This window comes from Fukomys damarensis, unplaced genomic scaffold, assembly GCF_012274545.1.
Source record: "Fukomys damarensis isolate Sample0158 unplaced genomic scaffold, DMR_v1.0_HiC HiC_scaffold_27, whole genome shotgun sequence".
In the NCBI taxonomy this organism is placed as follows: domain Eukaryota; kingdom Metazoa; phylum Chordata; class Mammalia; order Rodentia; family Bathyergidae; genus Fukomys; species Fukomys damarensis.
In genome coordinates, this window is record NW_022900939.1 from 19,057,006 (window position 1) to 19,079,180 (window position 22,175).

Genomic DNA, 22,175 nt, shown 5'->3' on the forward strand with positions numbered 1-22,175 from the left:
GGGAGAGAGCAGATGGGAGACTGAGTGCCCAGACTCCAAGCCCTGGGGACTTTGAGGACCCCTGGTTTTGGGGGAGTCAGCTGGCTAAGCCAGGCCAGCAGACATAGGGAGAAGTAGCCCTGGTTCTCAAAATGTGTCCCCAACCTAGGAACTTGGAGCTCTGCTAAGATCTGTGCCTCCCAGGGGTCACCGTCGGCCTCCGTCAACCTCCCCAGTGGACATGGTTACAGGATAGCAAGAGTCAGCCCAGCTGCTGTGACAAAATGCCGGAGTCCCAGGCCCGCAAATGTATTGCTTACAGCTCTGGAGCCTGGAAGTTCCCATCAGGAGCCATGGGACCAAGGTGCCAGGTCCTGGGGAGAGCTCTCTCCCTAATTTGTAGATGGCCACCTTCTTGCTGTGTCCTGTCACCTGGCAGAGAGGTGAGGGGTAGGGCTCTCTGCTGAGGTTTTTCTTGAAGATGCTGGTGCCCCGACCTCATGACCTCCCCAAACCTAATCACCTCCACGTACTCTCCCACTGGGAGTCAGGGCCTCTGCGTTTTCACTGGGGAAGATGCAGCTCCATCCACCCCGTGCTTGTACAGCAGCCTGCAGGGAACTGTGGCCCGCTCAGCCCAAGGAACCCGTTAACTGCAGGATGTGACGCAGGGCAGCTACCCAGAAGCAGCCCTTTCGGGGGTGGCAGCCTCTGGCCTCTGCTCACTCCTTCCTGCGCAGATCCATGTGGCTCTTATTCCCTTTCTCCGTGTAAGGAAAGGGCAGACAACTTGCTCCAGGTCAGCAGCATCCAAGTGGCAAAGCTGGGATCCACACCTCAGATTCATACCCACCCTGGGGTTAAGCCCGTGCCGCCTTCCCTCCTGCGGGGAGCAGGGCCGGCGCGTCCTTGCCCGGTGAAGGGACCGGTGTAGGATTGAAAGTGAGAGTGGCACACGTGAGTAAGCACTGCTTCCTGCCAGCCTTGGGCCTCCACATGGAGCTGTTCCTTGCTCATCTCAGATGTCCACACGATGGAGACCCACAGGGCTGTTTGTGAGGCCCTGGGGCTGTCCCCAGCTCTGCACGCAGCTTCCCGGGGCCACGGCCTATGGTGTGTTTTCTGCCCCTTTCCTGATTTGCCTCACTCCGGTGTGACACGAGCTGCGAGTCGAAGTCCGTGAGCTCATGGGGTGCATGGTCTGAGTACCACCCCATGGTCTGAGTACCACGGTGCTGGGCAGGGGGCTCGGGGGACGATCAGCCACGAGGGGAGAGTGAGTGAGCGGAGCCATCACAGGAGGAGCTCGTCTGAAAGGGGCAGCTCGCCCTCTCCCCGCTCTTCCCTCTCATCCACTCACCCACAGGATGCCCTCTTCTGTTACGGCACCGCAGAGGTCACCTTTTGGGGCCCAACCTGCTGCCTCATGGGCCTACCCAGACCCCGCAGAGGACACGGAGGGATGGAGATGAGTTAGAGGTGTGAGCAAGGATCAGGGGACTCGGCCTGATCCCAGGAAGGGTGACAGTGACCCAGTGTGCGCTTGTGCAGGCAGCAAGGAGGGTTCCACTGTCCTTTGGACCCGGGCTTATCTTCAGGTTTCACTCTGTTCCCAACCCCTGCTCAGCATCCAGCCCAGAAAGGCTCAGCCTGTTTGCAGAACAGTTGACAAATGCTCTTTGTGTCCCCATCTATGTTTTACTGAGAGGTCTCTTAAGGCCATGGAGGCTCTTCTGTGGCCTGAGGAGGGAAGAGAGATGTCTAGCCTAAGCTCAGGAAGATTCTTTGCCTTGTTCCTTGGGGAAACTGAGGGCACGCTATCCTTGCTCTCTGCCAGGCTACAGAGGTTACACAGAACTGCAGCGTATTAGTTTTTTGTCACTGTGATGAAATATCTGAGAAAAACAGTTTAGAGAAGAAGTTTATTCTGGCTTATGGTTTCAGAGGATTCAGTCCATGGTTGGCTGGCTCCATTGCATTAGGCTTAAGGTGAGGCAGAAACATCACCACAGAAGGGTGTGGAGGAGGAAAGATGCTGACCTCCTGTCAGTCAGGAGCAAGGAGCCAAGGACAAGCTATGCCCTTCCAGAGCACAGTTCAGTGACCTATTTCTTCCAACCAGGCCCTACCTCCTAAGGTTTCCACCACTTTGGGGTCTGATAATGGCATCAACTGAGAAGTCATTGATGGAGTAACCCATGAGGTCAGAGCCCTAAGGATCCGGTCATTTCCCCCACATCCCTACCTCTGAATGCTGTTTTCCTGGGGGCCAGATCTTCAACACATGAACCTTTGGGGGACATTTCACATCGAAACTGTAACACCAGAGAATGAGGCTTTGTCTCCACTGAAACCAGTGAGGGCAGCCGAGCTCAGAGAGGTTGGGTGATTTCTCCAAAATGACATAGTCCCTGACCCCAGGATGTCAGCGGGGACCATAAACCCTGAGACCAGCTGAGCCTGTAATTGGTTTTCCCACACAGGCACAGAAGGGGGGGGGGTCTGTAATTCAGAATCTAGATAACTGAGAACCATTGTGTGATGTGGAAATAAACTTCCTGTCCAAGAACCAGAGTGCTGTGCAGAAGCTGCCCTGCCTGCAGCCCCTTCCCCGGGGAAGCCTCCTAGCAAGGTGCTCTCACAGTTGGAAGGTGTCATTTGCAGTCCCTGCTGGGGAGCCAGCTCCCTGCTGTGTGTCCCCATTTTGACCACTAGATGGCAGCCGCTGGGTGCAGAAGCCCAGAGAGGCTGCTACTGGTCAAACCCTGATGGAGGAGGATCACTGAGCAGACATCAGGGTCCTTTCATCTGGGAGCCTGGAGGGGAAGATGTCAGAAGTCTCACACTCTGAATAGACCCCTCTTAGTCCTGTCAACAGGACCCAAGCCTTCACTACCTCCTCTGCTGGCCTAGGCTAGGCTAGGGACAAGAACCAGGAAAGCTACAGCCCTGCCTTGGGGCTCAGAGTATCGGGAGGCAAGATGATGGATATTCACAGTGCAGAGAGGGATGCTGTGGGAAGGAGGGGCTCTGTCCTAAGGGACGCTGTAGGAGACCAGCTCAGCCAGCCTTCTGCTAGCTCTGCTAGCCATGGCAGCCCACAGTCATGTAGCCAGACCCCTGAGCTCACGCTCAGACCCCAGACTCGGCCCTGCTGGCTGCATGACACCACACAGGGATATCCACATTGTCCCTTCGCTGCCTCAGTTTCCTCCAAAGGAGGGGACAGTAGTACCTGCCGCATTCACATGTTAAGATGAGCTGGCTTACAGTGTGGTCTCATGGTGCAGGTGGGTGGTATCATTCCTACCGCCACTCCCTGTGCTACTAGTTGTAACCAACTATCCATTGTGATTATTAACTTCTGTTTATACGTAGAACTGAGTTTGGTCTTCAGCTCCAGTGATTAGAAAGAGGGTTTACACACATATAGAGGAAGTGTACAGAATTTTCAAAATGAAGCCATCCCTCAGTACCCACAGGGACTGATTCCAAGTACAGTGGTTCCCCAAATACCAAGTCTGCCATGCCCAAGTCCTGTACATCAAATGGTATAGTATTTGCCTTTACCGTATACACATCATCCCATATACTTTAAATCATCTCTAGATTTCTTACAATACCTAATGCAATGTAAATGCTATAAAAGCATCTATTATGTTGTGATGTTTAAGGAATTGCATCATGGAAAGTCTACACGTGTTCAGTGACTATAAGCAAATATTTTTTAATATTTTCAATTGTGGTTGGTTGAATTTGTGGATGAGGAAACTGGATAACAAGGGCCAACTGTTCTCCAAGTATTATGCTATTATTGCTACTTCCTGTTAATGCGTTGTTATTTTGCCACAGTAATTGTTATTATTGAAGCCATTGTGTCATCTCAGGGCCCCGAGTGTACCTCAGTCAGTGTCTCTGTGCCCCAGCTGTGTGAAATCTGAGTGCTAGAAGAGGCACTAAGCCCCTAAGTTCTGCCAGCCCCCTCCTTGATAACATATAGCTTGCTGGTGTCCTGGGGGCGGGGGCAGAGTGGCCTGGGCACCTGGGTTTTCCACCTTTGTCCTCCCTGATCCACCTTGGAGGCACCTGCCCTTGCCATCATGGGTCTAATTGCTATTTAGGCAGCCACAGAGACCCTGGGGACCTAAAAGCCCCGTATTGCCAGTTCTTCTGTGTGATTCTTCTCAAGCTCGGGACCAAAATGTAGCCTTGAGGGCCTGGGTCTGCTTGATCTCCCCGGGAAACTATAAACAGGCACACCCCTGTGTCTACCTTCAGCATTATGTGTCCTCCTTCTTTAGTTTGGTCATTTATATCAACTGGATTTTCAAATATACACGGTCCTCACCTTTAGAATTTTGGCTTTATGGATGGTGTAAAAGTGGGATGCATTCAGTAGGAACCACACTTCTAATTTTGAATTTTGATCTTCTCCTGGGCTAGTGTTCTGCAGTACATAAGGTCCTCTCTTACAGCACTGAGCAGCAGCAACAGCCACAGTACCTGGTCAGCACCATGATCACATGGAGAAATGAATGACACTCTATAGGGCACAGTGTGGCTGCCTGAGACATGAGCAATTCAAGTATAGTCAGTGAATTTTGCACTTACAGTGTTTCCCACTTACAGTGGGTTTATCAGGACCTAAAGATGCTCCACTGTTAAGTTCAAAAGCATCTGCATTAAAACGGCCCTCTATTCCCCCCACATAAAATGCAGTTGATCATGGCATAACATCCTTTTTCTATATTTCTGGACTTCATTTCCTCTTTTTTTTGTTGAAGACCCTTGTGTCTTTTTTCATGGGATATATCAGTCTGTTATTTTCCCATGCTTATCATGTTCTGATGGAAGAATAATGCTGCCCCATGCAAGGATTTCAGAAGTGTCCTTTAGGAAACTTTCCTAGGAGAGATTGTGTAGAACCCTGTGGTTTCTTGAAATGACTGGTAAAACTCCCAATGAAACTATAGGAGTCTGAAGATGCTTTTTTTTTTTTTTCATTTCAGTAGCTTTACTGGATGTAAGACAATCTGTATTAGCTACTCCTTCCTGGCCGAATTATTTGCAACTTTCAAAGAATTTACTCATTTTTCCTAAATTATCAAATTTCTCTGAGCAGACGTGTTCATGCTATAACCTTCTTATCTTTTAAAATTCTGTCATTAATGCTGCCACCTTTCATTCCTGAAATGGGTAATTTGTATGTTCTTTTGCTCTATCAGTCTAAATGTTATCAATTTTGTTATCTTTCCAGAGAACCAACTTTTAGATTCATGGATTCTTCTCTATTCTTTCTTCCTCTTTCTTAGCTCATTGATTTCTGTCCTCATTTTTATTATTTTACACTGTTCAAAATTGATTTTACTCTTTTTCTGCTTTTATGACTCAGGATGTGGCCTGTCTTGAAAAAAGAAAAAGTGTGCATTCTGCAGTTGTTGAGTAGAGTATTCTATAAATGTCAATTACATCCTTTGAGTGATTTTTTTAGAGTTGTGTACAGCCTTGTTAACTTGTTCTCTACTACTAATCTGTTAATCACAGTGGGAAAGTTATTAAAGTTTTCCAAGTATTCTGTTAATATTTGCATTTTCTCCCCTTCAGTTCTTTCAGATTTTGTTTTATATGTTTTGGAGTTCTGATATGACTATGTACTTGTTATAGGTTAGATTTTAAATGTCCCCTCAACTTCCTATATGTATGGATCATGGAGGTGCTGAATGTGCTGTTAGGAGGTGGTGTCTGGTTGAAGGTGCGTCACTGGGTGTTATGTCTCATATCTAGATGTTCCCCCCGCAAAGCCTCAGATCATAGGTGGGGCTTTTCGGAGGTAGCTGGATCTAGGGTGTGTGATGCTGGGATTAAGGGTACCCCACCCTTGGTGTGAGTGTTACTGGAAGGAATATAAGGGACAGCAAGAAACTTTGCTGCTGCTGTTGCTTCTGTTGCCGTTGTCACTTGCTATTTGGTGCCTTCTTCCTGCCCTGCCATACTATGAACTAATTCTCCTCTGTGATGCCCCTCTGTCATGCCAACCTGCCTTTGAGCCAGCCAACTATGGGCTGAAACCTTTATAGACTATAAGCTGAAATTAACCTTTTCTCCTTTGACCTTGCGTGTTGGGTATTTTGTCTCATCAATGCAAAAAGTAACTAAGAAGCCTTGAAAGGTGTATTCTTGTCCTCAGCTCCTTCCTTCTCTTTCTGCTTCCTGGCTGCTAAGGGCTTTTCCATCAGGCCTTCCACCATGCTGTTGCTACACCGGAGCCAGAATAAACCCCTCCTCCTTCAAGTTGTGACTATTGGGTATTTTCTCCCAGTAACAGGAAAATGACTAAGACAATGCTCATTTAAGACCATATGTCTTCTTAGAGAATTAATCTTCCTGTAATTTGGGCTATTTTGTCAGATATTCATAGCTACTGTAGTTTTCTTTTTCTTAGTGTATATCTTTTTTCTATTTTTTTTAACTTTTAGCTGCCCTGTATCATTATATGCAAATTGGATTGCTTATAGATCACATATCATTGGACAGTTTTTTAAAGGTCCATTCTGACAATCTTATTTGATATGCCTAGGCCATTTAAACTCAGTGTAATTACCAATGCATTGCCATTTTCATTTACTTTTTTTTTCCTATTTGGGCTCCCACTTTGTTCCTTTCTCTCTCTTTTTCATTTCTGATAATTTCTGGATTAGTTGAATATGTTACTTTTCCATTTTAATTCACCTCTTGAGGCTTTTGTTCTATTTGTGTGGGCTTTTTAATGATTGCTGAGATTCCTGTGCACATACTAAGCCTTTCAGTTTACATAAAATTAATACTTCTGTCACCCTTGGAATGTAAAATCCTCACCCACCTTGCAGACATCTTCATTTCTTCATTCTCTTCCCATTATGTTGGTAGCTGCCATATGTATTAAATCTGTGTATGTTGAAAACTATAGAAATTTTACTGATCAGCATAAATATTTTAAAGAGCATAGGAGGTGAAGAATGGTCATTTACACAGATATATTCTCTACACTTCCTATATTCTTGATTTTCAAAGTCTCCCTCTATTCTCATTTGTAGTGTTGCTGGGAGGATTTCCTTTAGCATTGCTCTTAGAACTGGTCAGCTGGTAAAGTTCTCTGAGACTCTCCTCATGGACCCTCTGACTCTGAAGGGCACATCTTCTGGATGTGGAAATGGGGGAAGCATCCATGGAAAATGCTGTTCCACTTCCCACTGCCCTCCATGGGTTCTGACGAGGAATCTGTAGTTATTCAAGTGGTTTTTCTCTTTTAGGAAGTGTATCATTTTCCACTAGCTGCCTTCAGGAATTTTTTTTTCACCTTTAGCACTTTGGTTCTAATGTTTGTGGATACAGTTAATCTGGAGTTAATACTGTTTCAGGTGGACCAAGCTTTTAGAATCTGTATGTTTATGTGATTCTCTCTGTCGCTCATATTGGATGGTTTCTATTCATCTGTCTTCATATGCACTGATACTCTCCTCTGACTTTTACATTCTGCTTTTGCACTTATTCAGTATATGTTCTCATTTGTATTATTTCTCTTAGGCATTGCCATATTTCTAGTTCTTTATGTGTTTTTGAAGTAAGTTTAGCTCATATCCTACACATTTTGAATATTTTGTTGTACTTGTCTTCTTTAATCCCATGGTGAAGGATGATTTGAAGACTTATTTAGTTGGGATTAGCCTCAAGTTCTAAGCAACCTTGTTTGGGATGTATGCCAGTTTAGTTTCTAAGCCCTTTCCTTGCTGTTCAGACCTGTTAAAAGATGGCGGTGGGTTTTATCTCTTAGTTCTACTCTTGATACCATCAGTGTGCTATTTAAGGCCATATCCATCCATACACACTTTGGTGTTGAGCCTAGAAGTTCACACTCTAAGATCCCTCTTCTATGCCCTCCGTACCACAATCTCCATGACACCTTTCCGTATCCCTGGGGGATCCATTTTATAGGCCTCCAAGTGAAAAGTCTGGGCTTTAATTTCCCCATTTTGTTGTAGACTTACTGCGAATGTGTCTTCATCCACAGTCAATGGCAGGAGAATTGAGAAGAGACAAAAGCAATTGAAACTAACCTACAGTCTGGAACCATACAGTTCCTTTAGCTACAGAGGACTCCTTCCTCCAGAGTATGAGGTACCTACCCAGCTGCCACTGCAAATATGTAGTAGTAGGATTTCTTGGGGCCATGGGGGGGTGCAGTAAATGACAATGAAAGGGAAGATCTCCCACCATGGTCTCTGAATCTTAGGACTCCTTTTCTCTATTCCATGGTTCAGAAAGAAAGGCCTTACCTGGAGGCTCTTTTTATCTGCACTTGGTATGGACTAATAATTTCCTGCCTACATTTGAGTTCCAACAAGGAGACATGTAAAAAAAAATGGGAACCCATAGCCTTTTTGGTAGTACTTTGAAATCTAGTCTCTTTCCCTAATCTCCCTGCTGCCGTTCATTTTTCAGAATCCTCAGATTACTGCTCCTGCATCTGTCCAAGTGTTTAACTGCATTCACTGGAGAGAAACAGTGCAGTAAGCTCATTTTGTCTTTCCTGGAACTGAACCCCTTATTGAGCCTCTGGAATCTGTACATTCACTTCTCTTGTCAAATTTGGGGCCATCAAAAATTGGTTTTCCTCCATTATTTCTTAAAGTATTTCTGGTGCCTCAGTCTCTGTCATTCTGTTTATCCAGTTCTTGGATTGTTTTATACTGACCTTTGGAACACTGATACTTTCTTAAGTTTTTTTTTGTTTTGTTTTTTGTTTTTTGGTTTGTTTTTTTTTTTTGTCTCTTTTCCTTTCTTCAGAAGAAATTCTATTGGTCTGTCTTCAAGTTCAGTTTTCTCCATCATCTCTACTAGTAAGACGATCCATTGAATTTTTTTCTGATATTGTATTTTTCAGTTCCAAGATTTCCATTTAGATCTTTTTTAATGAAAATATCAATCTCATTTTCCTTGCCTCACTGAAATGGTGGATAACAGGGTTAACGTCTGCCTATGCCATCTGCATCTTTTCAAGCTTGGTATCTTTCAGTTGTCTTTTCTCTTGACAATGAGTCCTATTTCCCTGACCATTTTGAATTGTTGACTTGATATCATATTTGTTATGTGGATTCTGGGTTCTGCTATATTCCTCTGAAGAACATTTGCGTGTGTGTGTGTGTGTGTGTGTGTGTGTGTGTGCGTGCGTGTGTGTGTGTGGTTTTTTGTTTTTTGGGGTTTTTTTTAGCTGTTAAACTGCTATGACTGGATACTCTGTTTACAGTCAAACTGTAGGCTCCATATCGCCTTCAGTGAAGTCTCTGTTTAATCATTTAAGCTTTTACTGTGCTCCTTTAAGTTTGTTGCATGTATATGTGTGTATGTGTATTCAAAATGAGCTTGAGAGTCTTGCAAATGCACATCCCAAATTAAAGACTTCCTTCCTTTGCCTTTCTTCTTTCCAGAACTTTTCTCTCACCCTCAGTACTAGCCACATTTGTCAGCTTCTTTCCCTGATTCCTTCTGCCAGAAAGATGGGTGGCTTCTTTGGGGGCTTTAACTGCCTGTGCTATACCACCCCCTGTCTGCAGCAGGTCTGGAGGACAAAACCCGTAAGATGAAAACTCACCCTGGCTGGTCCTACTGTTTTGTTTACTCTTTGGAGTCTATTGGTCACTGTTAGTTTGTTTGGAGTCATTTTTTTTTTTTTTCTATTTTGCAGCACATAATGATCGGTATCAGTGGGCTAGTTGATCTGCGGCAACTTTGCACCCCTGTCCTGAGAACAGAACTTGCTGGTGCTGGGTTTTAATTTGGAACTTTCCCAGGACTCTTTTTCCACTTGTGCGTTGACAGCAGTGGGGCTGGTGAGAGGGGAGTCACCTGCTTGTTCTGCACTGTGGCTCCACATTCCTGGTGCCTCTATATATAGGTGCCAGCATTTCATATGGAAATGTAGATAATTTTATTGTAAACCACTTCCTTCTTCTGCTTTGCTTGCATCTTACAGTTAGGAGGAATTATACTGGGGCTGAATACACAGGAAGTTTCTGTTATCTATGAGTTTATTCCAGGACAACATAGGAAGTAGCATTACAAAAGATTTATTTTATTTGTGGTTTGTTAGACCCAAGTAGACTAGATGGTCTGATGGATTAGGTGCTGTTGAGGCCCCTTTGGGTGCTGGCCCTCTCTGATCCTAGGATTTATCTCTTCCTGTGCCCTCCCAACAGTAGTCCCTCTGGGAAGCACTGAACCCCGACAGAGAATCCAACTATGGGTTCAACTATGGGACAGTAAGGAAGCAGCCTCCCTCCTGGTAAATTATGCCAGCTCTGGATTTTCTTGCTCTGGCCAAAAGGGCTTCGTGATCAGGAGGTTCCACCCATAGGGTCTTGTTTCACTGGAATCTTAAGAGTTGCAGTGTCTCAGGGCATAAGGCCACCACTGCCAGACTGTTCCGTTACAGCTGGAGCATGGCCATGTCTGCTGGTGTGTATTCTAGGAGCAACTTGGGGTTTCTAGGGGCTGGAAGACCTCCCAGAACTGTGGGGTGGTGGGCTGAGCTGAGAGCCAGGAAATATGACCTGTGCCCTTCTCTTGTGACTTTGTATACCTGGACAAGTCCTCAACTTCTCTAGTTTCCATGACCAAGAAATGGATGGGGAGGGCAAGGTGACACCAGACTGCTTTCTCCTTCCCACCCTTTTCTCTGCCTCCGACATTTGTTGAGTGTCTGCTATACCCAGTGTGATGCTAGGAATGGACATGGATAGGTGTTGGGGCAACTCAGTGGGGAACACAGTGAGGACTCTGATGGGAGTGTCTGAGAGGTCCAGGGTGGGCTGACTAGGCATGGAGAAAGGAGGTGGACAGAATGGAGGCAGCAGAGCTCTCCCAGAAGGAGGAAACCTGTGTAAAAGTGCCCCAGGTTCAGGGCAGGATCACAGTGGGCTTCAGGGTGGGTTACACCAGCCAGGTCTGAGATGTGGCTGCTTGTTGCTAGTATCTGACAGCAGCACAGAGGGGAGAACTGGTGGCAACCTTGGCACAAATTCATGCAGCTCACTGTGTGCACAACTACCCCGTGGCAGAGACCGATCCAAGAGGCCAGTGCTCAGACCCACGAGCGGCCACGATGATCGATGGTCACTGCGCTCACAGAGGAGCATTCTACAAATCAGCTGTTCAGGTTGGGACAAGGGGCCAGCCTGTGTTCACGCCCCCATCTTCCCGCTTCATTCAGGGTCACCCCAGAGCGGTAGTTGGGATCGCCTGGACACCCCTCCCACTTTTTCACCCAGCAGGTGTCCTCTGATGAATTCTGTGTCTCCGAGCAGGTTGTGGTCTCTGCTTCCCTGCCTTGATGTCTGCCTGACCCTTCCCATTCCCCAGGCCCAGCTTTAGGGCCAGGCTCTCTGGAACCCTCTGCCATTGCCCCTAGGGAGCTGGAATGCCGCCTCTGCTCCCTCCACCCCCTTCACTCCCTCCCCAGCCTCTCTCTAGCCATCCACCACCGCAGCCGTTCATAGGAATCCAGCCTTATGCAGATACCCTGAAGTGGTGAGACCCTTGTGGGTTCCAAGGAGGCAAGCAATTTAAGGGCCAGGTGGACCCGTGCTGTTCAGATGTGGAAACCAGAGGCCACGCTTGGGCTAAGGTCAGGACGGTGGCCCTGGGTAGAGCAGATGAGCTCCACACTATGGTTAACGTTACTTTAAAGAGCTAGAGCGCTGGCCTCGGAGCCTCACTGCTGCCTGAAGGCAGGGAAGGCAGGACCTGGACAATTACCAGCCTGGAGAGTGTGATCTTGTTTTGTGCTGGTAGAAAAGTCCTTTCACAGCCTAGTGTTCTTGGGATCCGTCCTTGTCTCTCTACGAGGACATCGGGAAGCTGGGGATCTGAGTTGTCTTGTCATGGCCCTGGCAGACAACTGAGTAATCAGTGGTCATTTACAGAATGGCCTTGGGATTTGGGAGTCAGCTTTCTGGATGGCCTTCAGGCTGGCTTTGGAGAAGGGGCTGTTGGAAGGCTGCCTGGCCCTCCTTCCTTGCCCCAGATACTAAGAGTATCAGACCACACATGGCTATCCCAGGAAAAGATCAAAGCTCAGTACCCAAAGTATTACTTCTACTGAGTACAAATTGTGTTTGCATGATTATAAAGTCAAAAGTTGTACCTCAGGAACTATCTATACATAATTTTTTTATGGAACAAATGAGTAGATTTTTTTAAGATCCCACCCTACCTTTGCTGCTGACCTTGGGTTATGACCTTGAGAAAGTCACTAGGCTTCCATTTGCTCATCAGTAAAATGGAAATAAAGCTCTCTGTTGCAGGGGCACTAGCATTCTGTCACAGAGACTATAGGAAGGAATGCTTTGCAGGACATCTAATGATTTAAAATAGCATATACTTTTGTTAATGCTTACGTTTCTGTGGTACGGTCATAATCTAGTCAAGCGTATCCACAGAGAAAGTCTGATAGAGGAGCAGGTGTGACTCTGTCTAGCTGCATGTGGCCTAGACCTTAACCTGGAGTCCTGAGGGAAGACAGAGACAGAGGCAACCAAAAGCCCGTTGGAGAGGAGGGCTATGCGTGGTTTTGGAGCTGGCTGAGTGTAGGAGGTGTGTGACCATAGGTAAGGGTGCCTGTGAGCCAAAGAGAAGGTCACGGTGTGGACCTGTGAAACCACAGTGGAGCCAGGTTAGCTAGAGGACAGGGTGTCTTGGAAGCTTACTGGAGGGCAAACTACAGTGGTGACCGGGAGCCCACTGGGCTCCTGACTGGCCTGGCATCTTACTGGGAAAGAGGGAGACAAGGAACTTGGCTCAGGTGTGTGCTGAACTGTGCATTCTCAAGCACCTCTCATGACCTCACTGTCCCTCAGGCTCCTCCTCAACCCTCAGGAGACCCAAGTCTGCTGGGGCTGTTGTAACAAAGGATCACAGGCTGGGGTGACTTAGGGCAATAGGAATGTGTTCTCACACTTAGAGGCCAGAAGGCCCAAATCAAGGTGCCTTAGGGCTGCACTCCCTCCAGAGAGCCAAGGGAGGACCCTTCCTGTTCCTTCCAACTCCAGGCAGCACGCCTGGTATCTCTCCTGCCTCTGTGGCCCAGTGGCCTCCTCTGTTATGCACCAGCCCCTCTCCCCACTCCTATAAGGACACTCACCATTGCATTTAGGACCTGTGTGACTAATTCAGGGTGACTTCAATTTAGAATCCTTAATCTGATAACATCATTGAAGACCTTTTTTTTTTCAAATAAAGCCCCATTCCAAGGTTCTGGGCACTGGGATATGCACATGTCTTTGGGGCCACCATTCAGCAATATCCTGCAGAGACCAGAAGAATGAAGTCCAACCAGTACAGCGCCCAGTGGGACGCATGTGATGGGGTCTGGATCAGTGGGCGCGGTAGAAAGAGGCACCTGGAGCTGGGCTTGGCAGAGCCATGGAAAGTAATCAGGGATATTAGGACTGTCCTGTGGGGAAAGAGCAGAAGGAGTTGTGACGGAAAAAAACATTTCTGAGCCATGATCCACAGGATTTGTGGCAGGGAATATGGGGCTGAGTGGAAGTGGACATGACCAGGATCTACAGATCCAGCCGGGAGGAGGGAGAAGGTGATGCACGGAGCTGCTTCTTCAAGGCTCTCCAGCCCTTCCTGGAGGGGTGAATACTAGTATCAGCTCTGCGGGGCATCTCCATCCCTGTGGATTTTATGCACCTATGCACTTATTCCAGAGAATCCCACCCTGTGCACAGCAAAGTACGAGGTATTAATCATGTCACCTTCTTGGCTAAGACTGCTAAAACAGAAATACTGCATCTAGGTGGCCTAGACAATGAAATGTATCCCTCACTGTTTCAGAAGCGGGGAACCCAAGACCAAGGTGCGGGTGTGACGCTGTTTTGTGGTGCCAGCTCACTTCCTGGTATACCTCACCTTGCCGTGCATGTCCTCACCTGCTATCTCTCCTGTCTCTTCTAATGAGGGCACTAATCCCATCATGGGGCCACCCACATAACCTCCTCTAACCCTAGTCCCCGGCCCCACCTCCTAACACCATCACTTTGAGGATGGGGTTTCAGTGTGTGAATTTGGAGGGACACAATCCTTTAGTCAGTGACAGTGGTAGCATTCTGCAGGGGTCACTCCCACAGCACCTACCTCCCTGGTCCTGTGTGCCAGCCAGTGGCTCTGAGGGTCTCCTTTAATGCTGCCATGCCAGCCCTGCCGGCCTCTTCATGCATGACCTAGGCCACCTGGTGTACAGGTTCTCAGGTGGTCCCCACCTTCAGGTTCTGAGCCATTTCCAGATGTTACCGGGAGGACAGCCACAAGTGCATGTTCAGGCAGAACAGGATCTTCTGCTTCTGGAAGATCACAAAAACCATGGGGCTGAGAGCTGGGTTTACAGAATATATGCAAATCGTCTGGGGCATGGACACTGCCTCCCAGCCCTGGTAGCCTTGCTTTTCTTTTATCAGTGCTGATCTCTCCTGTGGGGAGACTCAGCCTCCCCTGGGCCCAGGAGCAGCTGTGGGAAGAGCCGTCCCCAGGCCGCCCTCCTTGCTGCTTATCGCTGACGGCCAGGCACAGCACTGCCCTGTGGACAGCTGTGGCTCCACGGCTCTGAATTTGTGTCCCATTGAACCTAAATAGATTAGTGTTCACATTTCTTCCCCCTTTCTAGGCCTGCCTCCCTGTTCTGGATTATGAGATGGCAGAGCCATTGGGGGTGACCCAAAATGGACTGTGATTTCTGAGGCTGAGATTTCCAGGCCAACATTGATGGTTGGTTTCTGGTGGTTTTTCATAAAAGAAATCTGCCAGTAACTGGCCAGTACCTGAGCAGGGAAACTGTATTCTTCTCTTAGAAAAAGCTTCTAGCTGGGATGTCGCTCTTGGGAACAATTCATACCTAGCATACATGAGGCCCTGTGTTCCATCCCCACCAAAGGAAAAAATCCCAAACTTCTACCTTGGCTTTAGGAGTAAACGAGAAGGAGCCCTTGGTCTTTTCTTTCAGCCCTGTTCAAGGCCAGACCAAGAGAAAACAGGCCTCAGAGAGCTGTGAACTCTGAGTGGGTCATGCTCTGCCTGGGTCTTGAACAATGAGTCGATCTCCAGGGAGGGGCTCTGCTACACAGAGAGCTGGACGCCACCCGCTTCCCAGGCTTTGACGCCACTGAGGATGCGGCTTACGGACAGTGGCCGGCCTCCAGTGTTCAGAGTGGTCAGAATTTGTCGCCACCCAGGTGAACAGCCAAAGTGGTGGCAGCTGATGCTCTCCCGGAAGGTGAGGAGCTAGAGACATAGCAGGGTGCAGTCCTTCAGCTGGGGCAGTGAGGGAACCCAAGTGGGGATCCAGAACCACGCCACCAGTCTGTCCCTAGGACTTTGGGGTCCCTCACCACAGGGGCTGCTTCCTGATAGGCCACTGGGGCCAGATGTGTCTTCAGATCCTTACTCTACTCTTGCCAGCTCTGTCACCTTAGCAACTCAGGGTAGCACCTTGTGGTAACTGCTTCCCAAGGCAAGGGGACTAATACACAATCGGTTTTCTCTGCACCTCCTTCCTTCTCTGATGGGTGAGTATCAGCCACTTAGCTTACGATGAATGTGGGATGGAGAGAACAGTGAGTAGATACCAACTCTAAGAAAGTGAGTAGACTTAAAGGTAAGAGAAGGTCCCTGGAAGGTACCTTGGTAGGTGACTGTATGGGAAGGATGGGTAAGTGGTGGATGGATAGATAGAGGGGGGATTTGGTGAGCAGGTGATACCTCTAGAAAGCTGAGTGGATCTGAACGTGGGAAAAGGTACCTACCAGGTGCTCAATGCACAGTGAATGAATTAGGAGATGAGTAAATTGGATGGATAGCTGGTTGACGGGAAACATGGGTAGTTGGATAAATGGGGGATTGACGGATGGAGGGATGGATGGAGGGATGGAGGGATGGACAGCCAGATCTGGATTGGGAACCAACACCTTTGGGAGTGTGAGCGTATTTGCAATTGAGAGACGATGCCTGGTAGGTGCTCAGTGGCCAATGAACGACTAACTGCATGGGATGGGTGGGTGGGTGGGTGGGTGAATGTCTAGGTGGATGGATGGGTGAATACGCAGCGGCTCTGGGAATTTGCATGTGTCTGCAGGTAGGAGAGGGAACCTGGTGGGCGCAAGTATGCAGTAGATAAATGTAAAGGGTGACAAGATGGATGGAAGAGCTGGGTGGGTATTGTTAAGATGAGCAGTTAAGCAAGAGATAACACAGATGAACTTCATCCCTTTCACTTTGCTGTCCATCGAAAACAGTCTCGGTCATAATCCATTTCTTGCTGACACCGGTGGACATCAAAGAGCATTTGCCCTGAGAGGTTCAGCTCTCCCCCATCTGCCAGATGGGCCAGGCTGGTTTGGGCTGCCCAGAGCTCCCCCTGGGGAGGGGCCGGCTTGGTGTGCGGCTGCCGTCTCACCCCACAGCCCTGCCGTAGGAGGCTGCAGCTCCCAATTAAACTGTTTCAGTGACAAAAGACCCTGGGTAATCATGTGATTAAAAATAAACCGGGCTGGCTGATGCTGCTCACTGGAGCCTATCATACCGAGCAGGGGGTGAGGGGGAGGAGAGGGAAGACTTCATTCTCAGCTCCTCTGACGCCATCGCACCAGGGGAGATGGGGGCACCTCCACTACTCCGTTCACAACCTCAGAGCACAGAGGCTCAGAAACGACCGCCCGCCCAGGCTGCCAGGACTTGAGGCAGAGTGGGTGGTCCCAGCATGGGGGCATCTCGGGCCACTGCGGTGCAAACCGGAGAGGAGATGAAGCTGGCATTTGCATTCAGCGAGCACCTACTCCTCTGTCCCCATTTCCTGGGCTCTTTCTTGTGGGTTGCCGCAAGAACCCAGTGCATGGTCTTCGGCTCTCATTCATGGGAATGTGCAGTGGGGGCTGAGAAACGCATGAATTATGCCAGATACTGTTGTGGTGCAGAGAAGAGAGTGGCAGTCAGACAAAAATTCTACCGCCATGGAGACCCTGGTCTGGCTGGTCAGCTGATTATCCATGGTCTCCAGCCAGCAAGACCCAAGCTGAGGTAGAAGGCCAGGATCCAGGTGTCACAGGGCCCGCTCCTCCTGAGGGCTCACTTCTTGGCTTCCAGATGGTGTCTGCTCCCTCTCTCCTCACAAGACTGACCTCTGTGGGTGCCTGTTTCCTGATCTCCTCTCAGAAGGGCCCCAGTCTTGTGGATCAGGACCCTCCCTGCTACCCTCATTTACCTTAGTCACCTCTTAAAGACCTCATCTCCAAATACAGTTACTTTCTGAGAAATGGGGAGTTAGAGATTCAACGTGGAAATTTGGAGGACACGACTCCGTGGTCACAGCCGCCTGGGGACCCCCTAACCCTGGCTGATGCAGCCCTTCAGGATCAAAGTCTGGAATCAGAACAAAAGAAAACATGTCACCTTGCTGGGCAGGATCCCATCCAGAGTCCCCCGAAGAGGCAGAGGCACTCACACCCTGTGAGCACAGATAGGCCTTGGGCTGAGACGGTGCCACCCAGCTTTAGGCTGGTGCCTGCTCTTCCTCGGCTGGGCAGCACTTTCCTCCTGGAGACAGGCAAGTGAAGGAGCTGTTCACTGGCTTCCACTGTCTCGGCGCCTCCCCCTGTGGGGCAGCAGAGGTGGGAGAAGGTAGAGAACATCCCAGGCCTCTCCCTCTAGCTGAGGCCGCGTCTTTGGCAGGCCAGGTGCCCTGATAGGAACAGCTCTGCAACCATCATCATTGGCTGGTAACACACCGCAAACTGCACTGTGGCTGAGGCAGGGTGAGATGGCTGATGGCGTTTAGACACCATTTGCCCCGTCCTTGCCACCAAGAGACCCACATGGGCCACAGACTCTTTCCCTGCTTAGAAGGCAAATCCATTTGGCCCTTGTGTTCCTCCTTGGTCCCATGTCACCCTTGGAGTAGCCAGAGAGCCCCTGAGGGCCTGGCGGGCTGGTGGTGTGCAGAGCATGAGCTCCAGGCCCTCCGTGGTTGTGAGACAGCTTCGTGCTTCTGGGGCCACATCCACCACTTCCCTCCCAAGAGGACCAAGCTTCCCGATGGATCAGCACCACAGTCCACGAGGAAGGCCCGGGTAGATGGGAGCCACCCTTCCACGGGTCCCTGGGTTTCTTGGAGCAATGGAATGAGTTAAGCCCCAACTGACCAGAACCAAACAGAGCAGGTTGGCAATTCCAGGGGCCTTTGTGTGGGGATGTGCTCTGCATGCCCTGTGCAGGGTCTGGGAGGGCCACGTGCTGCCCTCATCTTGGTCCCCGCACAGGCCGCCTCTGCGGACTTGGCCATGCAGCATTCCCTCCCTGTGGCTCAGGCGTGTGTCCTGCAGCCTACAAACAGGACCACGCTCTTAAGGACTGCTGAGGGCTGCGCCGGCATATACCTGTGGTTGGACTGGTGATAGAAGGCACCACGAGCACTCTCCTTCCTGGCTGGCACTGGGCACCTGGCTTCATGCCAAGCCATTCCTGGCTCACCCTAAAGCTGCGTCTGTTATGAGGCTTCAGCACCTGCCATGCTCTTAGTGGTTTTTAAATTTGTGACATTTTGGCCAAGTCCCCCGAATGAGTGGTGACTCCCACACTAGGCAGCACACGCTCTCTCGCGGATCAGGACAGACGCCTGGCCTTTCGTCCAGCCGCAGGCTGTGTGAACGAGCTCTGGCCACATTTCAGGACAGAGACCCTGGGAAGCGCAGAGAGCTGCTGAGGTAGCTGCTGAGCCTAGCACTTGGCACAGGGCATCATGAGGGCCGGGCCCAAATTCCTGCCCAGGCTCCCTTCTTCTCTGCTCATCACATGCCACTGTTCCCCTTCCTGCCCTTATCAGGCATATTTGCTCTGGGGGCTGTTTAACAAATGGAATTTTTGTTTCTCCTATGTGCACCTCCTGCTGTCTCCCAGGAGCAACGGGTGGGCTCCATTCGCATGCAGGGATGCGCGCGGCTCAGAAAAGGACAGGATGTGCGGGCCCGTGGACAGAGCACGGTCCTGTCTTCTTGATATGCAAAGGCCACAGCCCTGTTGTCTGTCTGTCCCCTGCAGGGCTGCCCTGGGCTGGGCCGCTGCCCCTGGCCAGGTGTCACACAGAAGCCTCTGCACGTGGTCTCCACAAGGGGCGTGACGTGCCTGATGATGGCGCTCTGTGGCCTCTACAGCAAGGCAGATATGACATGTGGGACCTGGGCAGCCCTCTGTGCCTGGCTCCCAGCTCTGGGCACATCCAGAGGGTGGCCAAGCCCACCAGGGACAGTGTGTGCTGGTGCAGAGAACACAGGGCTGCCAAAGCCAGGACCCTGTCGGTAACAACCATTCTCAGGGCGGAGCTCTTGCTTCATGGGAGACGGACAGGCAGGCAGATCAGCTGGACAAACAGTCACCCTTGCGTTTCTCTTCCCATTTTCACACACAAGCCAGCCCCCCTGAGGGCTGAGCCCTCCGGGACCTGGTGCTCAGAATCAAGAGTCCTGGAGAGGGCACCGCAGAGCCCAGCCCATGGCCTCGCAGAGTTCTCAGTGAGTCTTGTGGGTGTCGCGGGTGGGTGTGGAAGAGCCGCGGGGAAGATCCTTCGAAAATTTCCCAGAGCTGCCTAGGCGATGACACAGCCGGGTGTTGAAGCCATGGCGACTGACCCCTCGAAACTCTGGGGGCAGAAGGCCCAGCCCCGGTGTCAGCAGGGCTGGGCTCCCTCGGAGCCTCCAGGTGGGGTCCTTCGGAGCATGGGTGCCCCCTGGCGGTGGCCGCGTCACACCAGCTCCTGCCTCTGCTCCAAGTAAGGTCCCGCCTACCGGTCTCACACGTCGGGGGTTCCAGGGCTTGGGCCGCCGTTCAACCCACATGCAGTTTCATTCAGTAACAGGTTGCCGGGTAAAGAATGGCCGGTGGTCATCAGATGGTCACGCGGAGTCTGGATGTGAGCAAGTGCAGTCCAGCCCAGGGCCTTGGCCTACTCTTCTGCAACTAGGTTTGATTTGGGCCTTGTGCAGGATTGGGTTCATCTTGGCTGTGTCTCAGATGACCTACTGATGAAGAAGTTTTTTTTTATAATGAAGAAGGCCACTCTGAGTGGCCATGGAGGATGGTGACTAACATGGATTAGGAAAAAAGCACAGCAAACAGCAGGCCCTGAGGTCAGATCATAAGGAGCATATATCTGGGGCAGAGGAGGTGAGAGGACTTGAAGTATCAGAGGGTGAGCAGCCAGCATGGTGATGGGTATGAGGCTCAGCAGTTATGACCCATGGTCACCTCTCTGAAGGGTGGTCATGCTGAAGGGAGAGCTCTGAGAACCCACTGTGGGACCAATGCATGGACCCTGAAGGAGCTAGATATTGAACCCATTGGACCCCAGGAAGGGGCGCATCAGCATCCCACCATCATGCGGAGTGAGGCTGGCCTGGGAAGCCCCGGGAGCCTCTAGCACAGCTTCCTGTTTGGGTCCCTCGGTGTCCTCCTCCCCCAGGGAGGCCTCCCAAGACCCCGCCCAGTTGCCCAGCTTGGTCTGGGAAGGGTAGAAAACGCAAGCCGCCCCCACCCCAGTCCCTGTGAAGTTACCCCAGTGGAGTCCGCAGCTGTCCTGGCAGCTGGAGCCCCGCCCACAGCCCCGCCCACTCCCCTGCTGACCCTGGGAGCCCTGCACGGCCCAGGCCTCTTACTGAGCGCAGATGTGCTGCTGCCCTGCGGCCTGTGTCTGTTCGTCTCCAGGGTAACGCAGAATTCCCCTGTGCTGCTCAAAATATCCTGCGTTCCCAGCCACACGGCCATGTGCTCTGTTCTTGGCGGAGCTCCTTCCCTCCCCTGGGTCCCGTGGCAGGGCGGCGGCGACGGGAAGTGCGTCCCGGGGGGTCCTCCTAGTCAGGCGGCCACTGGGAAGGCTCTGGGCCAGCAGCCCTGCCCACAGCTATGCGTGGGCCCATCCCTAGGAGGCTCCTCGGCCACCGCGCGCTGGCCACTGCCCTTCCACCCAAGGCCTGAACAGGGCGGCCTCTGCAGGCCGAAGAGTGGATGTCGGCCCGGGAGCACCGGGATCCTGTGTCCCTCACTCCGTCCCAGGCTTCCTCGTGCTCCTTACCCAGCAGATCCTAGCCGGGGACACCAGGAGGACCCGCGTCCGTCAGGCCCCTGGGCTCTGTGCCATGGATGAGGCTGCCTGAGTCAAGCCAGGTCACCCCTCCTGCACAGCCCTGTGACTCCCCCTGGCCTTCCATCTTTCCGGGAGTTCCGCACATGCTCAGAAGCGCCTCACACCCCTTGCCCTTTCCCTCAGCAGACCCGGGGGCTCAGGGCCTGAGCTGCCCAGGCTGTGCCTCCTACTAGGCCTTCCTGCCCTCTGCCCTTTGTCCTCAGGAGCTGTTGTTCTCCCCACCTGCCGTCCTGTCCCCTGTTTTTGACTTCCTGATTCCCGCTGGCCTTCACCTGCTGCTGGACCACCTTGGTGAGGCCATGCTGGGCTCAGGCCCCAGCAGGACTGAGGATGGGGCCCTGCCTCGGGGCCTGTGTTTCTCCTCCCGCCTTTTCCTGCACCTTCGCAACACCCCGACCCACGTTTTCTGTCCTCACCCACCCGGCCCCTGCCCCAGGCCACTCCTGGGAGGAGACCACCTGCCCCAGCTCACCTAGCAGCTGAATCCTGGCCCTGAGGCTGGAGCTCCACAGGCTTTCTCCCGAAAGGGCCAGAGGATGCTCACGCCAGCCTTTGCCGCCACGTGCTCAGCCAGAGCCAATCAGCTCTGCCCTCGATGCACAGAAGCAGCCGGCCAGCGATCGGCGATGTCTGTGCCAATAATACTTTATTGACAAAAGAGACAGCAACTTTAGTTTGCTGGCCGTGGTTCTAATCCTGGCTGATCCGTGCCTAGGTCTGAAGCCTCCCAGTAGGTGACCAAGCCTGTCACAGTCTGTACCCCATCTTTAAGTGACAGTGGTCACTATCCTGACCACATGGAGCTAGAGTGAGCATTGATTGAAATACATAATACTTGTTGTTAAAGTGCCTTGTAACTTACACCAGCCCTGCCATTCTGCACCTTTGTTGTAAATACACCAGGCTTTTACAGGCCAGAGTCTTTGCTTGTGCTGATCTCCTTCCTTCTACATCTGTCTGCTGGACTCCTACTCAT

The 22,175-nt window shown here is 50.8% G+C and overlaps 1 protein-coding gene and 1 long non-coding RNA gene across 15 annotated transcripts in view; one reads left to right on the plus strand and one right to left on the minus strand.

Annotated features, from left to right (window-relative positions):
• Shank2 (SH3 and multiple ankyrin repeat domains 2) overlaps positions 1-22,175 on the plus strand; it is a 511,573-nt gene that overhangs the window by 286,167 nt on the left and 203,231 nt on the right. The window lies entirely within an intron of this gene.
• LOC104870219 lies at positions 13,183-20,753 on the minus strand. Of its 2 annotated transcripts, none has more exons than XR_782475.1 (3): positions 20,712-20,753; positions 14,155-14,360; positions 13,183-13,465 (listed from the first exon to the last, which is right to left on the minus strand). It is a non-coding gene; the product is annotated as an uncharacterized LOC104870219 (long non-coding RNA). The 2 variants fall into 2 exon arrangements; XR_004514473.1 differs by lacking the exon at positions 20,712-20,753 and adding an exon at positions 17,458-17,652.